Source organism: Lampetra fluviatilis, chromosome 41 (genome assembly GCF_964198595.1).
Source record: "Lampetra fluviatilis chromosome 41, kcLamFluv1.1, whole genome shotgun sequence".
In the NCBI taxonomy this organism is placed as follows: domain Eukaryota; kingdom Metazoa; phylum Chordata; class Hyperoartia; order Petromyzontiformes; family Petromyzontidae; genus Lampetra; species Lampetra fluviatilis.
In genome coordinates, this window is record NC_136315.1 from 8,800,741 (window position 1) to 8,824,977 (window position 24,237).

Here is a 24,237-nt window from a genome sequence, read left to right on the forward strand (position 1 = left end):
CAGATTCATACGTTATAGAAGTTACACATTGCACAAGTACGTAGATTCCTATACTGTTTGGTTTTTTCGGTAAAGTCAGATAGGTAAAAAAAGGAAAATAAATTAAATCACGTTTCGGAGGCAACACAAGCTTCCGTCTTCAGGTGGAACCGTCACAGCAAAATTGCTGATACAGCAATTGCTGTATCAGCAATGATTCGGTAGCCGGTCAAAGAGTATGGACCCTTGCAGTCACGAAAACTTCAAATCTAGAACGTAGATTCCTGCCGATTTGTCAACACCAAATGCAAGCTTTGGGCAAGACGGCAGAACAATAACAACAACAGTCCCAGACCACACCGAGACAATACAGAGTTCGTTTGGGAAGAGCTTTTTTTTTTTAACCACTTAAACTTAATTATCGCTGCGCCCGTAGCACTTGAAAAGGAAATCAAATCCAGCCTAAATTACGCCGTTTTCCAGTTGGAGAAGCTTTACACCTTTTTCGTGATAATTTAAGCGGCCACTCCGTTCTACGTTGGTAAGTTGTATAGTTCACACGAGGCTAAATACATCTACAAAGAGCCCAGAGCAGCCAAGTGAGCAAGCCGTTCGCGTAGAGAGCAAGCGGCTCGTGGTCGGCTTGGAGGAGGGGTCGACTCGGCCCATCATCCCTCCGGGGTACATAAAATTAGCACCACTTTGTTGGGGCAAGGCAAGGCAGTCGTGGTTGTCCTCCGGATAGACTCACACCCACCTCATGAATGTGGAATTTGCGCCGCTGGCTCGAGGCTGTGAGCAGGAGATGAGCACTGCATCGTTTACTAAATTGGGCAAAAAAAATATACTTTTGAGTCGTGAACCTTGGGCAAATCTAAAGCAGAAAGCAAATCGCAAAGTTCAATTTAAATTCCGCAACAACGACAAAAAACAACACCGAAGAGGGAAATTTAGTTGCGGTTGCTTTTGGAGTTTATTGCAAAACCTAATTTTCATTGTATGCCGAGTCTACCCAGGCGCATGCCACCGCTTGGCTGTTTTCAGCTGAGGTTGATTCGACCTGAGGAAATGTCACGGCGGAGCTTTCATTTCAGGCCAAATTAACCTCGGGGAAGCCCTCATTACATGCCTCATTTCAGGCAAAATTGACGTGGCACGGAGCATCAGTGTACGTGTTTCAGGCTGAGTTGACCTAGAGGAAGTCATCCCTTGTTGGAATTAATGAAACCCATGCGCTGGCGGATTGGAGGAGAAGGCTCCTGCGGTGCCGCCCTCCGTCCACCGGTCGCGCACGGACGGACGCATTCGCGCGTCTGGGTTTGACGAGATTTTTTTCGTGTGCCTTTCGTTGTCGGACGTAATTTTGCGAAGGCCAAAAAGCAAGGGATAAAAACGGGGAAAACTGAATTTTCGAGTGGAATTGCTCCTTCAGTAGACTTCGCCGCTTTCTCTACTTATTGCTCCGGGTTGGGAAATGTCATTTTAGGAAATCACGTTTGGGACACGCTTGCGTGCGCGCAGATGCACGCTCGCTCGCTCACTCGCACACACACAGCCTCCCAGACCGTGGAAGCAAGTGTTGTTAGCGAGCACCTATTAGGGCCAGCTGGTCAAGTTTCACTCTCCAAAGCTGATGTTTACCCGGTGTGAGTCTACATTGGTGTTGCGCGTGACAACAGGTTCGTAGCGCACCGTGCCAACTACTACAAAGACAAAGACCCCCCTCCCCCCGTACAGCCTTAATAGACTGTTAGTGAGTAGCATGTATGTAGGCCAGCAAGGCGCATGAGGGGGTGGGTGGCCGACACCACGTCCGGCCGCTTTTGTCTCTCCAGTAGCATTGTTCACGCATCGCACCAGGTACTAATTTGAGGCTTAGTGGACCTAGGGGAGGCCCAGGACCGGTTCAGATAATCGTCACTGCTGTTGGCAGTAAGCCGGAATCGAACTCTGGTCGCGGGGTTCGTAGCGCAGTGCGCTAACCGCTGCACTACCGCTCCCCACGCGAACCACGACACAAAAGTGCACACACACAGACATATGCACCCCCACATAGAAGCACAGTGACTTGCAATTCCAATTGCGCAGGTGGGAATTGACTCACACTGGGAGATGCGTGCACACGCATACGTACACATGCACGCATACACGCACAGCCCAAGGGGGCATCATGGGTTAAGCATGCAGCGAAGTATTGATTCGGTAGCCGGTCAAAGGCAGAGCTTATTGTGTCACTCACTTTGACAACTATTACATTTGACAAACAGCAATAATATTTCCAAGCCTCACGGGAAATACATCTCTCCCGGATCCCCGGAGCGCGTTCAGTTGTGCCGCATAATGCCGCGACGCTGAGTGGCGGCGAAAGGCGCAACTGGGGGGAGCGGATTACAGCCGGTGCAGGACTGGGAGACCACGTGTGTCTCTGCGTCCATGCGCAGTGCATCCAGTGGTAGTCGTAGTCATGAACCGGGCCGTTGGCCTCGGCGGTGGAGCCTGCGGCAAGCAATCGGATTCTTGCACGTTCACGTTCTGGTTGGCGATTGACTCGGCAACCAAACATCCTTCCAGGGTGATGAAGTGAGGGGAGGTCAACAGTGGTTGTTATATGCATAGGCTCGTAGCCCTGCCATAGAAAGGTGGAATTTCCACGGCTAGCTCGGGGCTTTAAATGTTGGATGAGCACAGCCTCAATGGTCATTTAAGCCATTAATCACTTCGACTTAAATTAACAAAACAAATAAATTACCACCTCCTGTAGTGCATTGAGAATGGACGATGGTGGTGGTGTTGATCTGAGTGTGATGGTTGATGGCACAGAGTATAGGACGGTCAGCCAAAGTGGAATCGTATAGTTTACTCGGGGCGTCAGTGCGAGGTGGCTGGCCGCCCAAGGTCGTGACAATAGTTTTGCCTGCGTCAAAGAACTGTGCTGGGACAGGACTATTGCGGTTCAGGGTTGAAAATTCTGGGTGGCTGAGGGGTCAGAGCACTGATCTGGGCCACCGCCGAGATCCGACGTTCTGGGCAGACACCGATGATGAATGTTTAACACGTAGGCTTTCGCGACCAATATTGTTCATAATCAACGATTTTTTGGGTTTAGATCGCGTTATTTATAAATGTGTCGTAACCCTCCACCACCCGACACGGCCAATCAGTAAAAAAGTGTCACGTTGACAAAAGACAAATAGTTCACTGCTTTAGCCCACCGGTGTGTTGAAGCGTGTAATTCTGGCGAATTGCCCGATGATGCTGGATGCAATTACCAGCGAAACGTCGTACTCAAATTGTAAATGTTGTGGTTACACGCTTCAACACACCGGTGGGCTAAAGCAGTGAACTATTTGTCTTTTGTCAACGTGACACTTTTTTACTGATTGGCCGTGTCGGGTGGTGGAGGGTTACGACACATTTATAAATAACGCGATCTAAACCCAAAAAATCGTTGATTATGAACCGATGATGAAACCAGGTGCTCCAGAGCAAGAAAGTCCATGGTCTCAGCCTGGTCAGCAAGGGCTGCACAATAACTAACCACAATAGATGTTCTGGGCTAGGCCACGTAATGATCTGACCAGATCTGTTGTCATTAGTAAACCCCCTCCAGCAACCCGATACAGCAAAAACAGATTAATTGTCACGTGTCCAAGCATTTTAACGCACCGATTACCATTGTTTCAGATAAATCCTCGTAAACAAATTCAGCAACCGCCTGCAGGATTGTTTTGCGTCTCACCGGCAAAGTGGTTGCGCACCCGAGTTTTACAGGGCGCCACGGTAGCGAGATGTTAACTATCTCACCTGGTATACAGGAGGTCGTGGGTTCAATCCCGATCCTGAAGCCTGCACATTTGGAGTTTGCATGTTCTCCTAGTGGTCGCGTGGATTTTCCTCCGAGTCCTCCGTTTTTTTCCTAATTTAGAATCAACACGCGTTTCGAGTATTTGGCTGCTACAAATGTCCATGTGTGTGATGAGTCACTTCGTTCAGCTGTCATTTGTGGCCAGGTCGCTTCTAAAAAAGAGCTGCACAGCTCAGTGGGCCTTACCTGGTAAAATAAAAAAATAGTTTCTAGTTTTACTCGGGTTGCACCGTGCCGTACCGAACGGTGTTGTCGGAGCGAATTCAATCGTACACGGGTGGATCACTTTTCGAGTGCCTCTCGTATAAATAATGAGTGTCCCGCGGGTGCATGCGATGGCCCTTCACGAATAAATAAGTGTTCTTCGTGGCGGAGTGGTGTTGCGCACAGTGCTGTGAACACCGTGACTTCCCCACCCCCACGTAACCGACAGATGCATGGAGAGGCCTTCATTCAGCAGTGGACTGACATAGTGCGGCATATTGCTGTGTCACCGTGTTTGAGAGCGATTAAAAATACATTGCGATGTTTCCAAGTTCAAATCGTTGCCTGTTGGTGCGTATCTCAATTGGTAGCCCTACACTAAGCCGGAGGTAAAATAAATAAAAAAAATTGACATTTCTATGGCAGGGGCCACGCTTTCTCTCAACAACCGCCCATCATACTGCCACAAAACGGCAGTCATCCTGTTGACCTCCGGTTGGAAGTATTTCTCCAACAACCCTCTCGGCTGGCTGGCATGTCGTGGGGAGTCCTTCGGAAGTGGATTAAAAGGCCACGTATTTATTTTAATTTTATTGACAAGCACCGTTATTTGGAGAACTCGGTGGTGGGGGGGGGGGCACGGGCGGTGGGGGTTGGCGGGGGGTTTAAAAGGCAATGGGTGGGATTGTGCGTTTTCACACACGGAGCATTGTTCTGGAACAGGGAGAAAAATGCGCACAGCTGTTCCAACGAGACACCCACAGCTCTGTCTCCCCCCGCCCACCCCCCACCCCCCCACGCCTGCACTCTCTCTGCTCCACGCGCCGTTTCAGCGGCGGGCGTTTGTCCCTTGAAAATAGTCCCCGGGCGGCGGTGCGGCGAATTGCGTTACGCAACCGTTCATTCGCGATTTCATGCCCAATTCGGGTCATCGGGCAGAACAAGCGGCCCTCTGTGCCTCGTCGATAATTAACGGTGGAGCGACGGCGGGCAAATGTCTTGCTACCAAAACGGACGGACTCTGTGGCCACCGGGAATATTTTCCCCGCTGAAGCTGTCGGGCGATTGTCGTAGTGCGTCTCTTTGTTCGAGCGGAGTGTGGGGCCGGTGGTGATCTTTGGCGGAGACGAATCCGTCTCTCCCTAGGACAAGGCCTGCTGATTTGCCGCCGAGCGGGGTTCATTTTATCGTCGACGGCAGGGCGACGATCGACCGAGTCCAACCCCTGACCGAGATTTGAACTCTCGCGACCTTTGGGTCAAAGTGCTCCAAACAAAGTGCCGCTGCCGGTTAGACTGTAAGGCCGCGTTAAACAGAACGATTTCTTCCGTTGCATGCTGGTAGACGGAAAACAAATGGGCAGTGCAGGGCGTTGGCATGCACGCAGATTTAAATTGGTTGGACAAATTAGCAATTGAGGGCGATGGTTCGGCACACTCATCACTGCCAGCAAAGCAGCAGCAGCAGCAGTAGAGGGCCCCGAGATTGTAGTCCGTGGTCGGTCGAGTGCCTGCCTGGAGGAGATCCCATTAACTGGGCCTGTCCACGCGTTACTTGTTTGTGAAGTGCTTCCCCGCAAAAAAACTCTTCCACTAAAATACAAAAAAAATCCGTCGCGTTATAAATGCCACGAGCGTGCATAATAATAATAGGAAGCACATGGCCTATCAAGCAATGCGGCAAACCCGACTGTCGATAGCCGTGTAGCGTAGCGCCGTTAGAACAAACACATAATGAGTCTTCATTGATCGCAACTCTATTAAAAACACAAGGTTATTACGGCAGCGTGCGGCATCGGAATAGCGGGCGATATACGAGTCTGTTATTTTTCAATTTATTTCCATGATGATATTTTCGCCAGATTGATCCGTGCGATGCCTGCATGTCTCATTTGCGACGACGTCTCCACAGGGAGAGACTTGAGAATTAGGCAAGTCCGGGTAATTCGTCCGTGCGAGAGATATTGTATTATTATCATCATTGGGCTGCGGTGAGCTTTTTAACAGCTTGCCAGGGGCTTATGGCGCCACTGATTTCTATCAAAGAAATGCCGCCAAATGGCAGCTGGTTCCTAACTTTGAACGTTTCACCTTAAATATTAGGAACATAACGGTTCATCGGCAAACGTTTATCCGTACGATTTAGAATACACACGGTGGTTAGCGCACTGCCCCGCGAACCCGGCGACCTGAGTTGAGCCGGACTCCCGGCCACGGCTAACACCAGTGGCGAGTGATGTCCGGATCCGGTCCTGGGTCCTCGGCTTCACCAACCGGCACTGACCAGCATGGTGAAATATCCCCGTGATTGACATGGCATGAGGAGACCTTCATCCAGCAGTTTATTGACAAAGAAAGGGTTGTAAATTATTTTTAGTTTTATTCTGTAATGGGTGCACGTGACCCTTGCTGCCACCCAAGGCCACTGCATTCACCACACTAGCAGATAACAATGTGTCCCTTGTATTGGATCTCGAACTTGCGATGGTTTATAGAGTCGCGGAGATCGTAACACGCAAAATCAGCACGACTCCTCCCACTGCCCAGCGGTGTGGGGGACGGCCTTCATCCAGCAGCGGATTGGGGCCGTGTGTCGTTTTCTTCGATGATCGCACACCCCCCCCCCCCCCCCGCTTAGCGTCACACAAGGCCATAGGATATCTTTTGAATGCCGTTGCAGCGCTCAATTTTCAAATGCAATGGGAAAATAGAATTCCATTTGGCGAACAACTTACAAAAGGACCTTCAGGGATTATTAAATGTTTACGGTTTAAGCTTAAACATAATACTCTGTACGTGTGTTTATTGCACGTGTTCCGCCATTACGAGATGTCACTTTAAATGTAATGCTTTGTGAACGGTTTGAAAAGGAATGTTTAAGCGAAGGAAATTACTCGTGCCGTGGAGGATTGTTTTTTTAATTAGTTTATTGAGTAGAGCGGATGTCTTGGACATTTCTACAAGAGCTTCCATTCTCCAGTGCATTTAAAATTGCGGAGAGAAAAAAAAGTACACGGTCAGCAGTAACTTCCTTCACAATCACGTAAAGTATCCAGCCACGGACACAGTTTATAAGCAGCAGCAGCGGCAGCAGTCTGTTCCTTACTTCGGTGGGTGTCGCCAATGAGTGGGTGCCTCCTGCACCCCTGAGATATGGCCCAAAGACACCCCACAAACACCGTGGATTTTTTGAGGCCACATTTTTGCTCCCTGCGCTCTCAAAACGATCCTCCACGCTCTTGTGCGCAGGCCTGTCTACAAGGTAAAGCCCCTGCCATTGCCACAGTTCCGTGAAAGAGTCTTCACCTGGAGGTTACCGTGGTGGCGGGATGTCAACTCCCTTGCATGGTATGCAGGAGGTCGTGCTTACGATCGCGACCCTGGCACCTTTATATTCGGAGTTAGCATGTTCTCCCCGTGGTCGTGTGGATTTTTTTCCAGGGTCCTCCTGCTTTTATTTGGCTGCTATAAATGTCCACGTGAGGATGAGCCACTTCGTTGGGCTATCACTGGTGGCCAGTTCGCTTCTGAAAAAGAGCTGTATAGCTCAGTGGGCCTTACCGGGTAAAAAATAAATAAATAAATAAATAAATAAACCGGAGTAGTTTTTCGGTAGCTGTTAAAGAGCCCCTTTAAGAGGGCAATTTTTGGCCCTCCGTGCCCACTGTGACCAAACGTCCCGAGAGAGGTGGGCAGTACCCACACTTGACCCCACCACACGCAACCTTGACCCTCCACCGACTGCGTTGCGCCCACCCACTTATCCCGCTGGTTGGGGGGCACGGAGGCTGCAGGGGGAGGGGGCTTCGGTAAAACTCGCGTCCCCATCGTTTTAGCTGCCAACGCCGGAAGATCGAATCGAACGGGCGACCTCTGGATCGCAGGCTCGGTGCCGTGTACAACAACCCCTTGCACAACGGCAGCATCGCCATGAGCCTGCGTAGGTCATAGCGCTGCAGTAACTCTGCTGAGCCCGCAAGTGTTAAATGTATTTATCAGAATCGGAATCTCTATTTATACCGGAGGTATCCGATGAGCTATAAAGCAATTTTTTCACAGGTGTCCAGTTAGGCGCGTGTCAGAACATTGCAGCAACAAACAATACAAAAACACGATAGGAGTGCAAAATATAGAAAATGTAAGCAAGTAACAATACAATTTTTTTTACCAGGTAAATCCCACTGAGCTTATTTTTCATTTATGTTATTCAAGAGAGCCGGGCGTACGGAGCGTTTACAGCATTCAGCCTTTGCTCCCACAGGGATGCCAAGTTGGGATGCATTGCTTCAGCATGAAAGTCTTCCACCGCACGATCCGACATTAGCGTCTCCCGGCTCCCGATATTTCCTACGCTGAACGGCTATTTGGCAAATACGAGAATGTAATTGTCTTCAGAAATGGGGAGCGTGGGCGGTCGAAATGCAATGTGCTTCGCAGACAATAACGTCGCGTTTTATATCCTCCGCAAAATGCATGGGCGAGTTGAATCTCCAAATGCATGCTCTGGTTTTTGTTTCACTTGGAATTATTTCTTGCAGTAGTTTAAAGTTAAGAGTATTTTGGCGTTTTCATGATTTTTTTTAATTCTACCGGTTGCTAATTGTTGTTATTTTGCCTTTGTGTGTACGTGTTGGTATCTATGTCTTGGTCTTAATTAAAAAAAACATCTCGGGAGGAAGATACCAGGGCAGAATGCGCGACAGCAAATAGGTATCGGGACCGCTGTCAGTGCTGGGTATCGAAGTGAAGCCACCGCCGGCCTGCACCGACACAGCGCGGTGAAGCATGGTCAAATAACCCCCCTTAGTGAATTTATAAAGCCGTCGTGAACTTTCATTATTTTAAATTATTAATGTGTGCAGAGTTGCTGAGTTTTCAGTGGTTATTTTCTCGTAAGTAAGGGTTTTTTTTTTCTCCTGACTATCCAGTTTAACTCCTACATGAACAAATAATTATAATAATCATTATCATAAAGGAATCGTCCAGGCAATTATGAATGCAGGTTTGTTGAACTTCTTTCGCACCGAACGTAGCCAACCGTGCAGGTTTCATCCTCAAAAGTAAGCCTTGACGCCACGTGATGCTTTGTAGGTAGCAGGAGGCTGTGCAGGGGGAGGGAGGATTGTGCAGGCATTGGTGACCTTGGGGCGCGGGAAGGCCTAGGATGAGCCAGCAGATGGTGGGAGACCGTCGGGCCAGATTGTGGAGGTCGCGTGCCTCCTTGTGCCACAGTAGCAGCGTTGGTGAGGAGGTTGTAGGTGATGCCATCACTGGCTTTGTTGAGGTGTGGGTGGTGACATCACCGGCTTTGGTGAGGAGGTGTGGGTGATGCCATCACCGGCTGTGGTGAGGAGGTGTGGGTGATGCCATCACCGGCTGTGGTGAGGAGGTTGTTGGTGATGCCATCACCAGCTGTGGTGAGGAGGTGTGGGTGATGCCATCACCAGCTGTGGTGAGGAGGTGTGGGTGATGCCATCACCAGCTGTGGTGAGGAGGTGTGGGTGATGCCATCACCGGCTGTGGTGAGGAGGTTGTGGGTGATGCCATCACCAGCTGGGGTGAGGAGGTGTGGGTGATGCCATCACCGGCTGTGGTGAGGAGGTTGTGGGTGATGCCATCACCAGCTGTGGGTGAGGAGGTTGTGGGTGATGCCATCACCGGCTGTGGTGAGGAGGTGTGGGTGATGCCATCACCGGCTGTGGTGAGGAGGTTGTGGGTGGTGCCATCACCGGCTTTGGCGAGGAGGTTGTGGGTGATGCCATCACCGGCTTTGGCGAGGAGGTTGTGGGTGATGCCATCACCAGATGTGGCGAGGAGGTTGTGGGTGGTGCCATCACCGGCTTTGGCGAGGAGGTTGTGGGTGATGCCATCACCGGCTGTGGTGAGGAGGTTGTGGGTGATGCCATCACCGGCTGTGGTGAGGAGGTTGTGGGTCGTGCCATCACCGGCTTTGGCGAGGAGGTTGTGGGTGATGCCATCACCAGATGTGGCGAGGAGGTTGTGGGTGATGCCATCACCGGCTGTGGTGAGGAGGTGTGGGTGATGCCATCACCGGCTTTGGCGAGGAGGTTGTGGGTGATGCCATCACCGGCTGTGGTGAGGAGGTTGTGGGTGATGCCATCACCCGCTGTGGTGAGGAGGTTGTGGGTCGTGCCATCACTGGCGGTGGCCACAAAGACGTCTCGATCTTGAAGTTGTTTTCAACATTTCCTCAACTCGTATGTTGACGTTTTACCCCCCAACGCACAACATCACTCAGGGTGGCCGTACTGACAAATAAAGAAAAAAACGTCGCTATTGTGCCACCCTTCTCATGAGAATGTTACCTGATGAAATGCAATCCTAATTGCTGTAATTATGACAGCAGACAGCATGATCCTAAATTACGTTTAAAGCAGCATATATCTTTGAAAGCACGGTATTATATTTTCTGAAATGGAAATTTTGAAATTGTTCCAACTTGGGGTCATTGTCGCTCAGTCGCGATTTAATGAAGGCTTTCGCCGTGCAATTAAATTACATTTAGCGAGAGTAATCATTTCCAACTTTTTTACTTTCGCTTTGCAATTGCCAAATTGGAACCCTAATTGATGCGCCTGTGTTTATCAAATAGCTCTTGTAAAATAATTTATTTAAATTGTTCCACCAGCACAAGTGCCGGAACTGTGTATCATGCTTGAGTGAATCAAATGAAAGAACAACGCCAGTCTTTGCGCGTGACGAAAAAACCCACGCGTTCAAAGCGTCTCGCTCCTCAACCTTGTAATGGGCCAGCATTTGCATGTTGGTTGCCATGCGATGTTGCGGCACCTCGGTGACGAGATGTTAACTCCCTCGCCTGATATTTCCAGGAGGTCGTGGGTTCGATCCAGACACTAACGCCTGTTGTATATTTGAAGCTTGCATGTTCTCTCTCCCTGCAGTCACATGGAATTTTTTCCGGGTGCTCCGGTTTTTCCCTCCACATTTAGAATCGGCATGCGTTTCGAGCATTTGGCTGCTATACATTTTGACTTGATAAGCCAGCCTCTTCGTTGAACTATCATTTGTGGCCAGGTCGCCACGTCCGAGTGCGTTTGTAAACACCACAAAGTCAGTGTACTTGCCTGAATTGACGTTTAAAGTACAGGACTGTGGGCAAAGAATATGCACCTTCAACACGACGACAAAATAATAGGGTTAATCCTTTCAGGCAATAACACAGGAGGTGTTCAGATACTCAAACACCACGCAGGTTTTCACCACACATGCTTTTGTGGTAAGACATCCAAACAAACATGCTTCGAAAAAAAAGTATGCATTGTTCTTGAAACTGTTTGGCCTGCACCAGAGACCACTTCCCTCATGGCCTCGTCTCACCGCCGGTGGTCGGCCAGAGAACGGCGAAAGGCGACCAGCACAAAAGCAAAGCAAATATCAACGCATCAATAGCTTGGCTTGAGCAGTTCATGCCAATAGATTGGCATTAACATCATGGGACCTGTCTTGCCAGTATCAAAATATAACAATTGGTTTCACCCTTCCTAGCAATAAAACAGGTGTTAACATGTTAAAACACCAAAAAGAAACCTTTTGCAAGGAAGCGTGTCTGCATTAAACACACATACTTGTGGTGAACATGCAAACAAAAACATGCTCTGGTGTTTTCACATCTTTACACCTCTTTTATTGCCAGAAAGGGTAAATCCAATTCTTAGATTGGCATTAATCATTCATTCTGAACAGGACAACCCATAGAAATGCTTAATAACATGATAGCTTATATACAGAACATACTGTATCGCAAATTACAAGGTCATTCAACGTTACGGTTATATAAAGCTGTACCTTTATTTCCAAGTTAGATTTTTTTTAAGGAGATACATCGCCATCAAACAAGGAAAATGTGAAACGGATTTTTAAATCGGTTTGTTCTCCTGGCGTGGCAGTTTAAATTATGCCAAGTTTATTCACCCCCCCCCCCCCCCGATCTCTATTCACCCAGCAGTAAGAACCTTTTTTTGCCAGTATCAAAGTATGAAAAAATAAAAATAGGTTTTAAACCTTTTCTGGCAATAAAACAGGAGGTGTTATGATGTTCGAACACCAAATAGAAACATTTTGCAAGCCAAAAGGCGTTCCCTGGTCTGACACTGGTGAGACTAGGTCCTAAAGAAGGCTGTCTGGTGTAGACAAATCAGTTTCAAAGACTGCCATATATAATTATCAGAGCTTGTTTTGTTTGCATGTTCACCACAAGTACGCGTGGTTAACGCAGACTTGGCCGATCAAGCAGGTCACAACATGCGGTGGGTTAAAGTGTGGGTAGTCGTCCCACTTCATTGTGGGCAAGAGACAGTGAAATAGACTCTTGGGGCATGGCGGTGGTGGGGGGGATCTCTAGAGAGCCCCCTCACTCGTGGTCGCCCTTCTGCCAGCGGTGACAATAGCAAGAAATTGCACGGCTGCACCTTTATCTTTGTTGTTGTTGTAAATGTTTACATAATACTGTGTTCACGATCATTTCGAGAATTTGCCCTGGAGTTCGTCTTATTACTAATTGATGCCGAGGAAAGCATTACAAAAATGTATCCTGGTATGTAATCGGTCCAACCCTACAAAGCTAGCCACGGCTAATATCAGTCGCGAGCAATCTTTGAACCAGTCCTGAACCAACCCCCCCTCACCCTTCCTACTCAATCAACCCAAACGGACCAGAATGAGGAAGTATGGTCAATCAGGCCCCCCGTGACCGACAACGGCATGGGGGGGGGGGTGAGGCCTTCGTCCAGTGGTGGATTGACGACAGTAGGTCCTGAACGTTTATCACCTGACCTCGCAGCTATTGACTCCCGGTGGCAACGTCGTGTCAATTTACCCATCGCCGCCCACCATTGGGTGGAACTCGTAGCAGGCAGGGCCTCGCTCTGCAGTTGAGGCGACCCAAAAGAGAGCGACAACTGCTGCCAGCTTGAAGTTCTGCCGGCCGCTCACTTAACGGACTGGATTTCCAAGCTATCTTGTTTGTGTTTCTTTTTGTTGTTGTTGTTAACGGGTTTTACTCTTCGCGTGGCATGTGCCGTTGTGTCGTTGTTTTGCAGTCGGCCTGAGTCGGGAGAGCTGGGGCGCTCGGGACCGCCGGTCTGGGGCCGAGAGTGGCAATGCGCCACCTCCCATCGCGGTGGTGACCACGGCTTCTCAAGGTCGGTCTCTCACCCAACCGTTACAATTTGAGCGTCGAAAACTGCCCCGCTTTTATTTTAACGTTTTTTTCTTTCACACGCGCGCCACTACCCCCCCCCCTCCTCCTCCTCCTCGCATCCGGCCCCGAACATAGAGAAGGTTTGTTTCTCTTTCTTCCCTCGACGCTCGGGAGAAGTCCTCGCGCAAGTTGTCAAAAAAATGTCAGCGGTGGAGTCGATCGATGAGTCGATTCTTACGTTCGCAATACGTCTTCTAGAACCGTGTGCGACCCTGACGCCTGCTGTATATTGATCATCGAGTGGATTTTTCTCCGGGTCCTCTCCACATTTTGGAACACGTGTCGTTTAAGAGTATTTGGCTGCTGTAAATTTCCACGTGATGATAAGTCACTTCGTTGAGCTATCGTTTGTGGCCAGGTCACTTCTGAAAGAGAGCTGTATAGCTCGGTGGGCCTTACCTGGTCAAATAAAATATATTTTAATTCGTAGTTTAGTTTAGAATCGCGTAACCCCCCACAGCCCCTCGAGGCAGCGCAATGCGCACGACGTAAAATAATCGTGATTAAAAAAAAAAATCAAATCTTGACCCTGCATTGTAATGGTTCATCAAATGTCCACAGACCTGGTGAGAAATGGCCACTAAGTAGCTAATTTAGAAGACTTGTTAATTCACTCCTGGACTTAATTACGATTAAGCTCGTGCCTCCGATTTACCGCGGTTGGCTACGTACTGTGCGAAAAAAAATGTCCACATGCATACCATGCAGTGGAGCCACAACATGCTTTGTTGTAATCATTGAAATTGGTGAACTCCATGCAATGTCATGAACAAAAAAACAAATCTTCCTCGAATGTCAAAGGTCAGCGAATTTCATTTTTTAAGGGATGTAAAATAGACTTGACTCAAAGGTCAATGGTTGGTTCCAACATGGGAGAGTCTTGTTCACCTTTGCACTGTTCAGCCAAGAGGTACGCTTAACAAAAACAAAAGCTCATCACATGCGTCAGTAAGCAATCTATGCGTAGTACAATCATCGGGAGTCACGGTCGTTGCGCTGCTGGATGAAGACCTCCCTCGCCGTCCCGCGATGTCACGATCCAATCCCATTTCCTCTGCGCGACGTGATCTCATTGCTCCCATCTCGGAGCGACCACTGCGGAGTTGGAGATTTTCATAACAGTAACTGTGCATTTATAATTCTATTAATATTGTCCCTCGGTGCAACACTGAAGATTGTTTTGCTTTGATGTGGCAAGTTTGCTTTTCATTGCATCTTGCCGTTCACTGTAAAATTGCTCAAACATTAGGCGCAAATGAGGCGTTTATTTAAGAGGTTTAGTTATATTTCATGATTATTGATGATTGTCCACGGTTATTTCACCCATACATGAAATGGGGGCCCGTTGTTGGAGCAAACATTCGCGGACCTGTTTTGCTCAAAGTTGACGCATGTAAGCAATGCCCCGGTGGACTCTTCGAGATCTGCGTTTGACTCCCAGCCGCGGCTAACATCAATGACGTCTGAATGAGTCTCCCTGTACCCCCCCCCCCTCCGTCGCCTTCATCAGCCCGCACTGACTGGCATGATGAAGTATGGTCATACAAGCCCCATGACCGGTAACATCTTTGGGAGGAGGCCTTCATCCAACGGCGGATTGACAAAGTGCTGTAAATTGCATTTTATTACCTGCACAAAATGTACAGAATGATAATAACATGGGGTATTTTTTTCCATTCAATTTTCTCAAGGTTGTTTTGTGACGAAAAAATCCATTTCCCTGCGTGTCCGTGAGCTTTTCATGATAATTCACAACCTCTTGAAAACTTTTAATGGCTTCATTCAAGTGAAAATGCTAAAGTTGAGCTGAAAAATACCACATTTAGCGTCTTCAAATTGACACCTCAATACTTAGTTGTTTGCTCAATGGGACTGAGCTTCCTTCCTCCTCCGCCACCCCCCTCCCAATGTTATTAAGAGTTCTTTTGACTGTCAGATGGATGTGGTGAACATTGGCGAATGTATTTAATGGAGTAAAAAAAGAAAAGAAAATTCAAGGCAATTCCTTACGCACACTGCTGAGCCTTTGGGTAGAAAAAGAGGGGGCAGCCAAGCGAGCAGGCTGTACCCAGGCCTTGTCTCCCACCGCCCTTTAGCATTCTCAACGGAGTTGCCTTCGTCTGGAGTAGAATTTGTAAAGAAAGTTTGGGTAACAAGGGGGTAGGCTTGATGTGAGTGGGGGTTGCGTGTCGAGAGTGGAGGAGGGCAAGGTTCCGCGCGACGGGCACTTGTGGTGTGGCATCCACGGGGCTGCGACTAAGAGGGAGATGAAGCCGCATGGGTGGTGGTGGCGACGATCATGATGCTGGTGATGGAACTCAGAGCGGACGTTGAAGGTTGAGTATCGGCCGTGAAATTGCTCTAGCCAGGGGGGGGGGGGGGGTGATGGTCGCGTGCGTGGTGCCACAAGCGGCATTTGTGGCTTAATTGTAAAAGTTGATCCCGACCTTTCTAGCCAATGAAAGTTAAATGGAGCAAGTTGCCTACACCCGATGTGTTCTTCACAATGCCGTGCAATACGCAAAGAGTTTTTTGGAGAGGACAACCACTCTCGGCTTTACACTAAGGTCGTACTCATTTTGTTGGCCATAGAGAAAACGGGCTGAGTCGGCACCCGCAACTTTCCAATTGCAGGTTTCCAAGTGCCCTAACCATCACCGGGCTGGAGTAAAAATGACCTCGCGTGCATGTAAATATTATCCATCTATTCGAAATTAAAGTCAACCTGGAATATTACGCCGTTATTTACAGCGTAAAAACCTTTGATGCAATGTAAATCAAATGTTTCTCGGCAAACCCTACATACCACATAAGCGGGAGCGATAACCTCCACCGCTTGTCACGACGTGCGCACACATTTAAATGGGAGGCCTTGTTTTTAAAAGACCTTTACAAAAATGCTGGAACTAATGCGTGCGCAATCTCACGCTTGATAGTGCCTTTTTGTTGTTGCTCCGTCGCATCCTCGGCATCAAAGGCAATATGCTACAGTCGAGATTTTCATAACTCCGATCCTCACAACTGCTCGTATTCTGGCTTTCCCTCTACAGTTGTCCACGATAAAACACACGCATCCCCCCCCCCCCCCCCGTGTCACCCGTACTTTGCTCTCGGCGTCGCGCCATGAGACGGAGAATCCACTGGGATCTCTCACAGAGCGAACATCACGGAACTACCTCCTGAGATCGCTTCAATTGACCTCCGTCCACACAGTTAGGGGGGCAGCGCTCTCCCCCCTGCCCAGTCTGCCGCTGAGAGTAATGTTTGTCGCTTGACAGCCAAACTGTTTTTTTAAGTCCTCAGCTGGTCTCTAGTATCAAAAGACTCGAAGCGTTCGTCAGTAACGCTGCCTCAAAATGGAAATAGACGTGAATGTGTCGAGCTGTTTGTTTGTTTTTGCACCGCTGCCAGCACGATCAACTACGTTGCTCGTCTGTCGCGTGATCAGTTCGCAAAGTTGGGGGCATCAATGTGTGATGTTCCATTGGTGTGACTTCCACCCCTCCCCTCTCTTTCTAATGTCATGATACAACTTCAATATGGCCTGTAACTCTGCCCGCACTTGTGTGCATACCGCACTTTATTGGTGGCACTTTACAGTTCAGTCTTTCGCAGCCACCTCATCGGCCACCGCTATCAAACCTGCTAACTCGTCGTGGCTATTTTAACGCCATAATGATCCTTCAGAATCTTTCAGAATCCAAATCTTTATTGCGACTGGAGGAATCCCATGGGCTATGAAGCTCTTTTTTGTTACCGATGTTCAGTACGGGCGAGTCAGCACTAGCGTCTTGTCCTCCTCGTCCTTGTCTCCCTCTCCCCCTCGGAGAGCACCACGTCCAACCCTGATTGCCCAGAAACCGTTTAAAATAACAACGGTGCATGTCTAACCTTGATGGAGATGAATCCGTTTTCATTGCTGAATTTCCAGCCAAGTAATTTTGTGTCGGTCGCCACTTATTGATTGCGGTGTATGGGCATTGCCATCGGCGACGTGGTAACGAAGGTTTAGCCAAGTTAACCTCCTTGCAGCCAATCTCGAGGTGGAGCGATAATAGATGAACGGACGGACAAATTGTTGGCCGTATAAATGTATAAGATAACTGTTGTTGTTGTCTCGATGGTGGCCGTTTCTCTCCAGCAAAAAAAAAAATCGTTGTTTTTGGATTTTAACCCAGTTGTGGTTTTGTAAGCATCGAGTTGAAATTCGATGAACATTTTGAGAAGGGGAAAACCAGAGATGGAGAGAGAGGCGGTGGCGGGGGTGGTTGGTTGGGGGGAGCGATTGTGCAGCTTCTGTGTGCATGAACTACTGACTCCAGGGGTCATACCTGTAACGTTTGGAATTCGGCTTCGAAAACCACGAGGATTGCAGAAAAAAATCCTCGGGTGAAAATCACCGGCCCGACAGATTCGCTTTGAAGCAAAAATCCACTTCCATTTTTGTCAAAGTTCAACAATTAAATATGATGTTTTCTTTGAAAAAAAAAAAATCTCCCGCCAGTTTTTTCTTCTTCTTAAGAATTCTATAATGATGTTTGCCTTGGGGCTTTGGTCCCTGACTGCGAAAATCTCTCGGTTTTTAGTGGAATCTCGGAACACATTTTCCCCGTCACACAGTTGGTTTAATTTTAGGATTTATTGTCCCGTGCCAAGCTATGCGAAATTCTACGGCAAAGGCGGCCACGTGAAGTGTTTAACAGTTGGCAATAAAAAAAACGCACTCAAATCTTGAGGAATTTGAAGGATTTTAGAGTAAAAGTATGGAAATCTCATAAAAGACAACAAATACTATTTTTTGTGCACTCCGGGAGGATTCCTGTGCACTTATTATGCGTACGTATAATTGCGTTTGCGTGTGTTTTGCGAGCAGTGAGCTGCTGCTGCTCTCAATAGGTCCTCGCAAACAAAGTTTGCTGTGACAGCCCGCACAGCAGCTGTTTGTTTCGCGTGTGTAAATATACAACCCCTTCATCGCTCCGCTGCTGGATGAGGGCCTTGGCACCCAAATGCAGGCAGTGAAGGTTCCATGTTGGCCAGTACCAGCTGGTCAAGGTGCGGAGGGTACAGAGCAGAGGTCGCAACCGGGTACCCGATACCCGTACCCTACCCGATACCCGGCTACCCGTACCCGGTCGGGTACGGGTACGGGTAGCCGTTTGCGACCCTGGTGCGGCCGGGTACGGGTAGGCCGTGAGTCACTGGTGAGTCATTATTTGTCACTCATTTCGGGTAGGGTACGGGTAGGGAACGGGTACCCATACCCAGCCGGGTACGGGTACCTATTTGCGACTCTGGTGCGGCCGGGTACGGGTAAGGAATCAAAACCCGTTTGCGACCTCTGGTACAGAGGACAGTGATTTTTGCCACTTTGGCCTCCAACTGCCAACAACGCCTATTGCTGAACTTCTTTTCTGTGCTTGGTGGTGGTTTGCCCATCAAGTATCCAGGCTTTCAACCCACCTGCTTAACTTCCAAGGTTCTGCTGGGATCGGGCGCATTCCGGGATGGTTGGGTCATAGGCCGTGTATATTTAGATATGTAAATTATCCAATCCATCATTTTTTGGAAATATATAAAAACATATATTTATCATGATTTCCTGCACCAACAAATCTTTGTATTATGCGAATAATTAAAATTTTGGGGAATTTAAACACGTTGCTACTACGGTCGATAAAATAACAATATACACATAAATGCAAAAAAATTGCAGTAAAAAAAAAGTAACGTTTTAAATTCTATTACATTATCTTCCCTGGCTTCAAATATTTGTCACGGTGTTTGCAAATTACACAGGCACAGTGAGGAGTGTGCTGGCCACCTGTCATAACACATGGGGGCTTAGTTTAACTTTTTGACGACTGCCGCCCCTCTCCCTAGAACTCAAGGAATTTTGCAGCTAAATCGCCTTCAAAATAAATAACAAAGTGGTATTCAAATGACGAAAAAAAAAGTCACCCGAGTTAGCCTCGCCGACTGTTGGGGCATGTGGTGCTATTAGCGAGCACACGTTGAGTTGGAAACACGGCACCGATTGAGGGTGTTAGAACCAGAGTCGTGCATTCATTGCCCGCTTGTTTCTGTCTTCAAAATACTGATATTTGACCACACTGTTTCAGATACTCATTTCAGGTCGAGTTGATCTGGGTCAGTCCCAGATCAGGCTTGTTTTAAAATTAATTTTCATTTGGGCTCATTGCTATGGTATTGTCCTGCGGTGCCCAATCAAAATTGCAATCATGTAGGCACACACATCCACGTGTGAATATGCTCACACACGTTCGCACGACAATGAACCCACCCATGCGACACAGATCCCCAGTGTAGTCTACAAACTCTTGGGATCAAACCTATGAAGGTCGGTATGGCGCAGAAGGGGGGTGGTGTGGACAACATGGTGATGGTGACATACTCCAACAGGTACTCGTTTAAGGCTGAGTCCACCTAGGTGAGGCTCAGGACCACTTCAGATATCACTCTCTACTGATGATAGCATTGGCCGGCAATTAAACCCAGGGCGTTGGTTTTCGTAGTGTAGTGCGCTAACCGTTTACTCCACCACTCTCCACAACGTGCGCTAAACCCACGCAGTTCAACAACAACGATTGCCATTGTAAGGCCCAATGTGCTATACAGATATTTCTCAGAAGCGACGTGGCCACAAATGATAGCTCAACAAAGTGGCTTATCCTCACGTGGAAATGTTTCGCAGCCAATTACTCGAAACGACACATGTTCTTAGATGTGGAGGGAAAAACCGGAGGGCCCGGAGAAAATCCACACGACCACGGGGAGAACACGCAAACTGCAAATATACAGGTGTCAGGATCGGGATCGAGCCCACGCACTCCGGTATTCCTGGCGAGGTAGTTAACATCTTGCCACTTTGACTAGATGATGGTGCACGCGTTCCAGGCAAGGTGTACTTTTAAATCGTTGTGACGTGTGTCGAAGGCTCGCTGGCAGGTCACGGGACAGATCCACATGTTATGGGTGTGACTGACTCGCCCATGCACACTCGCACGTGCGCGCGCACACACAGAATCGCACACACCCACGCACACGTGCAAGCATACACGTGCACAAACACAGCAATCCTAAGCTCATGAAGTCCCGAATTTATGCAGGGATCACATGGACAATTGCGATAGCTGCAGTGGATTGTGCAAAGGGGGAGTGATGGACTGTAAAAGTTTAGAGCACATGCATTCGCAGGCTCATGAGCAATGATGGCAAGAGAACATTGGCCTTTGCATCAACACTGGACCTACAGCAACCAGTGGAGGGAGAACAGCCGACGTTCCTGATCGTGTTGTTGTTGTTGAAGGAAGGGACAATCGAAACACAGCGTGCTTCGCTTTGCCGAGAAAACCTTCGGCTACGTGTCGTGGACCACCCCGTAGCATTTCGGGCATCCCTCAAGCGCAGAGTGAGAGCGACTGCGCGGATATACATCGCGATGTACAGTGCATTGCAAAAATTACAAGGACAAGCTACAGCCCTCTGTTTTTCTACTGCCTGATGAAGGCCCCCCCCCACTCCGTGTCGGTCATGGGGAGTGTTGGAACGTGCTATCATCGTGCTTCACATGCTGGGAGCGAAACGTCGGACAACGTGCCGGACAACACGCGGAGATTTTACAAAGCCAAATCTTACGCAAGTCGTTTAATTTTCACGTGCTGACAGGGAAGGTTTTCCACCAATTTCAGCGAACGAATCGGTGGAAGTATCAGCAAATCCTGACGTCGGCGGTAAGTTACCACCAACACGTTAATTGAGTTCACGGTGCCTTAATACGCTCGGTCATCCCACGTTGACGGAGCACCTTGAGTGCTGGTGGCGGTGGCGCTCTGTGCATCATTTCCAGGCAGTCTTTCTTTCTCCACCCCACCCCCGCCCTTCCTTCCCTCCCCGCCCTCTCAAAATCCATCAACCCTGCGTGGCTTCCAGTGAAGCATTCATTTTCAGGCGACCGCAAGGGCTTGGTGGCAGATGGGGCTAGCAGCTGCAGAACATGCCCATGCCTCCCTGTCAGGCCATGAAGGGCAAAAGCGCATTTTCTCTGAAGGAAGACGTTTTTATGCAACCCCTGATTGCGGAGCGACCGTGGCCCCCCGGTGCCCCAGTGGAAGTTGGAGCTGCTCGCGATCGCAAGGGCTGAGGGTTCAAATCCTGGTTGGCAGTTGGCTCATCATCCCATCATCGGTCATCATCCTTCCAGGGTTCAACGGCTGTTGCGTCCTGTGGGTACGATCAGAATCGCCGGGATATTTATCTGCACTGGAGGAATCCGATGAGCTCTGTGAAGCAATTTTTTTTACAGACGTTCAGTAGGGGCACGGGGTCAGAACAATATCAGAACAAACAATATATAAACACGACAGGAGTGCGAAGTTTAGGAAAGGAAAGCAATCGCCTGAAAAAAATTACAAATAAAACGAAACTATTTTTTTTATCTTACCAGGAAAAGCCTACTGAGCTATTAGCTTATTTTTCGGAAGCGACCTTGCCACAGATAATATCTCAACGAAGTGGCTCATCATGTGGAAATGTATAGCAGCCAAATAATAATAATAAAATCTGAACGCATGTTACTAAATGCGCAATGAAAAACCGTAGAAAAAAATCCACGCGAACGCCCCCCCCCCCCTCCCAGCCATAGGAATGTGGAATATCCACCGTGCATAAAACAATGTTCGGCAGTAACGAACGATCCTCCGAAAGGAAACTCTTTTTTAAAACGTGCTTTCAAAGTTTTTTACACCCATAAATCGTTTTTTTCTTCATGTTTTCCACCGCGTGTGACAAAGGACACCGCGGGTCCCACGTACCTGTGAGGACCTGTGCATAATGCACCAGCCGGCACTGGTGGGCAAGTTTGCGTGCGCGAGCAACTCGACGCGTTGTGTGCATGGGATCGTTTGAACGTCCGCAACCCCGCATTGTGAGACGTTGCGTGCCGCAAAGCTTCTCCCCACAAAGCTGCCGTGACCTGCGAGGCGCGGTCTTTAATGCCACAAGTCACAGACGTCTGCAGTTTTTTTTATTCCTGAAAGGCTCTTTTTTTTTTAGGTGGTAGCATTCAACCTTCACTACCTCACCACCCATCCCCCACCTCCCCCAATTCTCCACCAACTCGACACCAATACCCAAGCCGGCAATCCCCCCCACCCTCAACCCCGTTCGCCTCTTAACGTCTTAGCAGAAACTGTTTTCGTGACAGAAATGTCTCAAATTCTATCGCGGTCGAAAGAAGAAGTAAAAAAAAATCCGTGCTCTTCTGTGGTGCTCGCCTCACAATGGCCATTGTGAGGAGCGGGCATTGTTCCGGGTCAGAGGGCACATACTTGCAGCCGGGGGGGATGCCTTGTGTCCTTTTAACGGCCGCGACTTTCTTACTGAGTGTGTTCTAAGAGGCTGAATTCACATGCCAGGGCCGGCTGGCGGCTGGTAGCACTCGAGGCCTTTTGCAGACACGCGCGTGTGAGCGCCCTCGTGACGCAACGATTGAACGGTCGCTTTTCTGCTCCTTTTGTGCAGCTTTCTTTTTGTTTCAACACGTTCGTCGATAACACTTCCCTTCAAGGAAAACACGTAATAGGTGAGGTTGCGGCCAATGGGCCTCGCTTCATAGCTCGTGACTATAAAGTATAAAATAAAAAAATATAAACAATGTTTATTTTACCATGTAAGGCCCACTGAGCTATATACAGCTCTTTTTCACAAACGAACCGGTCACAAGTGATAGCTCAACGAAGTGGCTTATCACGTGGAAATTTATGGCAGCCAAATACGCTTAAACGCACGTTTCTAAATATTTGTGGAAAAACCGGAGGACCCAGAGAAAAATCCACGCGACCATGGGGAGATAACATGCAAACTCCAAACATTCAGGCGTCAGGGTCAGGAACGAACCCACGACCTTCTGCGTGTGCTCTTTTTTTCTCCCCTGTGCCTGATTTGTTTTAATTCCAAATGATGAATCGTATGCTTGTGTCGTTCACACAAAATGCATCTCAATCGCTGCGGAACCAACGGACAACGCGGGAAGACTGCGAGGCTGTGAACCGCCGTTGCTGACGATTGCTCTGCAGTTCTCTTGCATATTAACGATTCTTTCAACCGATTAGCGATGAGTGTTTATTATGGACATGGGAAGAAACCGGAACAACCGGAGAAAACCCCCACACATGCGAGGGGGCAACACCCTATCCCCATACAGAAGGCACAGATGGATACCAGTGCACACTTTTCTCTACCGCATTCTGAATGGCGAGCCAGGGTTATGTGGCACCTCGGTGGCCACGGGAAGCGAGTCTCGCAACGTTTTGCCCTTTGTCTGATCCACCATCCCTCGCTACCCTCGCGGTGCTGGCTTGCAGGCGCCCCACGCGCACAGCCACCGCCGCCCAGCTCGGTATATGAAACCTCCAAACACCAGATGGAAGTTATTTCTTTCCAATTTGGTCGACAGGCTGAAAAATATGCGGGGAATTTAATTGAATATTTAAAAAATCATGACGTCTGTGACACTCGGGAATTTGATAGAATGCACATGATGACGTCCGTAGGCTTGAAACGTGTTTGTCATTCCATTAAGGGCTGGCTATTGTATCACCCACTCGTAATACTTATTTCGTCAAATGCTCATAAATGTGAATACCAAAGCAATAATACATGGCCTAATGAGATGGGTTGCTCGCCATTAAATACACACACAAATACCACAGATGATTTTTTATCACATTTTATAACCCATTACTCATTGCGATGAGGGCATTAGCAAGTGCATAGCGGTATAAACCTGGCTACTTGAGTTTGATTGCCCTTCGTGGCTAACGTAAGTGTTGAATGACATCTGGTCCCATCCCTCACCAACTCAGACTGATCATCGTGGTGAAGTAACTGACACAGAATGGTGAGGCGTTAATCCAGCAGTGCATTGA

At 48.6% G+C, this 24,237-nt stretch overlaps 1 long non-coding RNA gene across 1 annotated transcript in view; it reads left to right on the forward strand.

The window, feature by feature from the left end:
* The window catches only part of LOC144946606 (uncharacterized), a 205,776-nt gene that overhangs the window by 96,624 nt on the left and 84,915 nt on the right, over nucleotides 1-24,237 (forward strand). The window contains exon 3 of the long non-coding RNA XR_013639912.1: nucleotides 13,128-13,229. This is a non-coding gene — a long non-coding RNA (uncharacterized LOC144946606). The remainder of the gene's footprint in view (nucleotides 1-13,127; nucleotides 13,230-24,237) is intronic.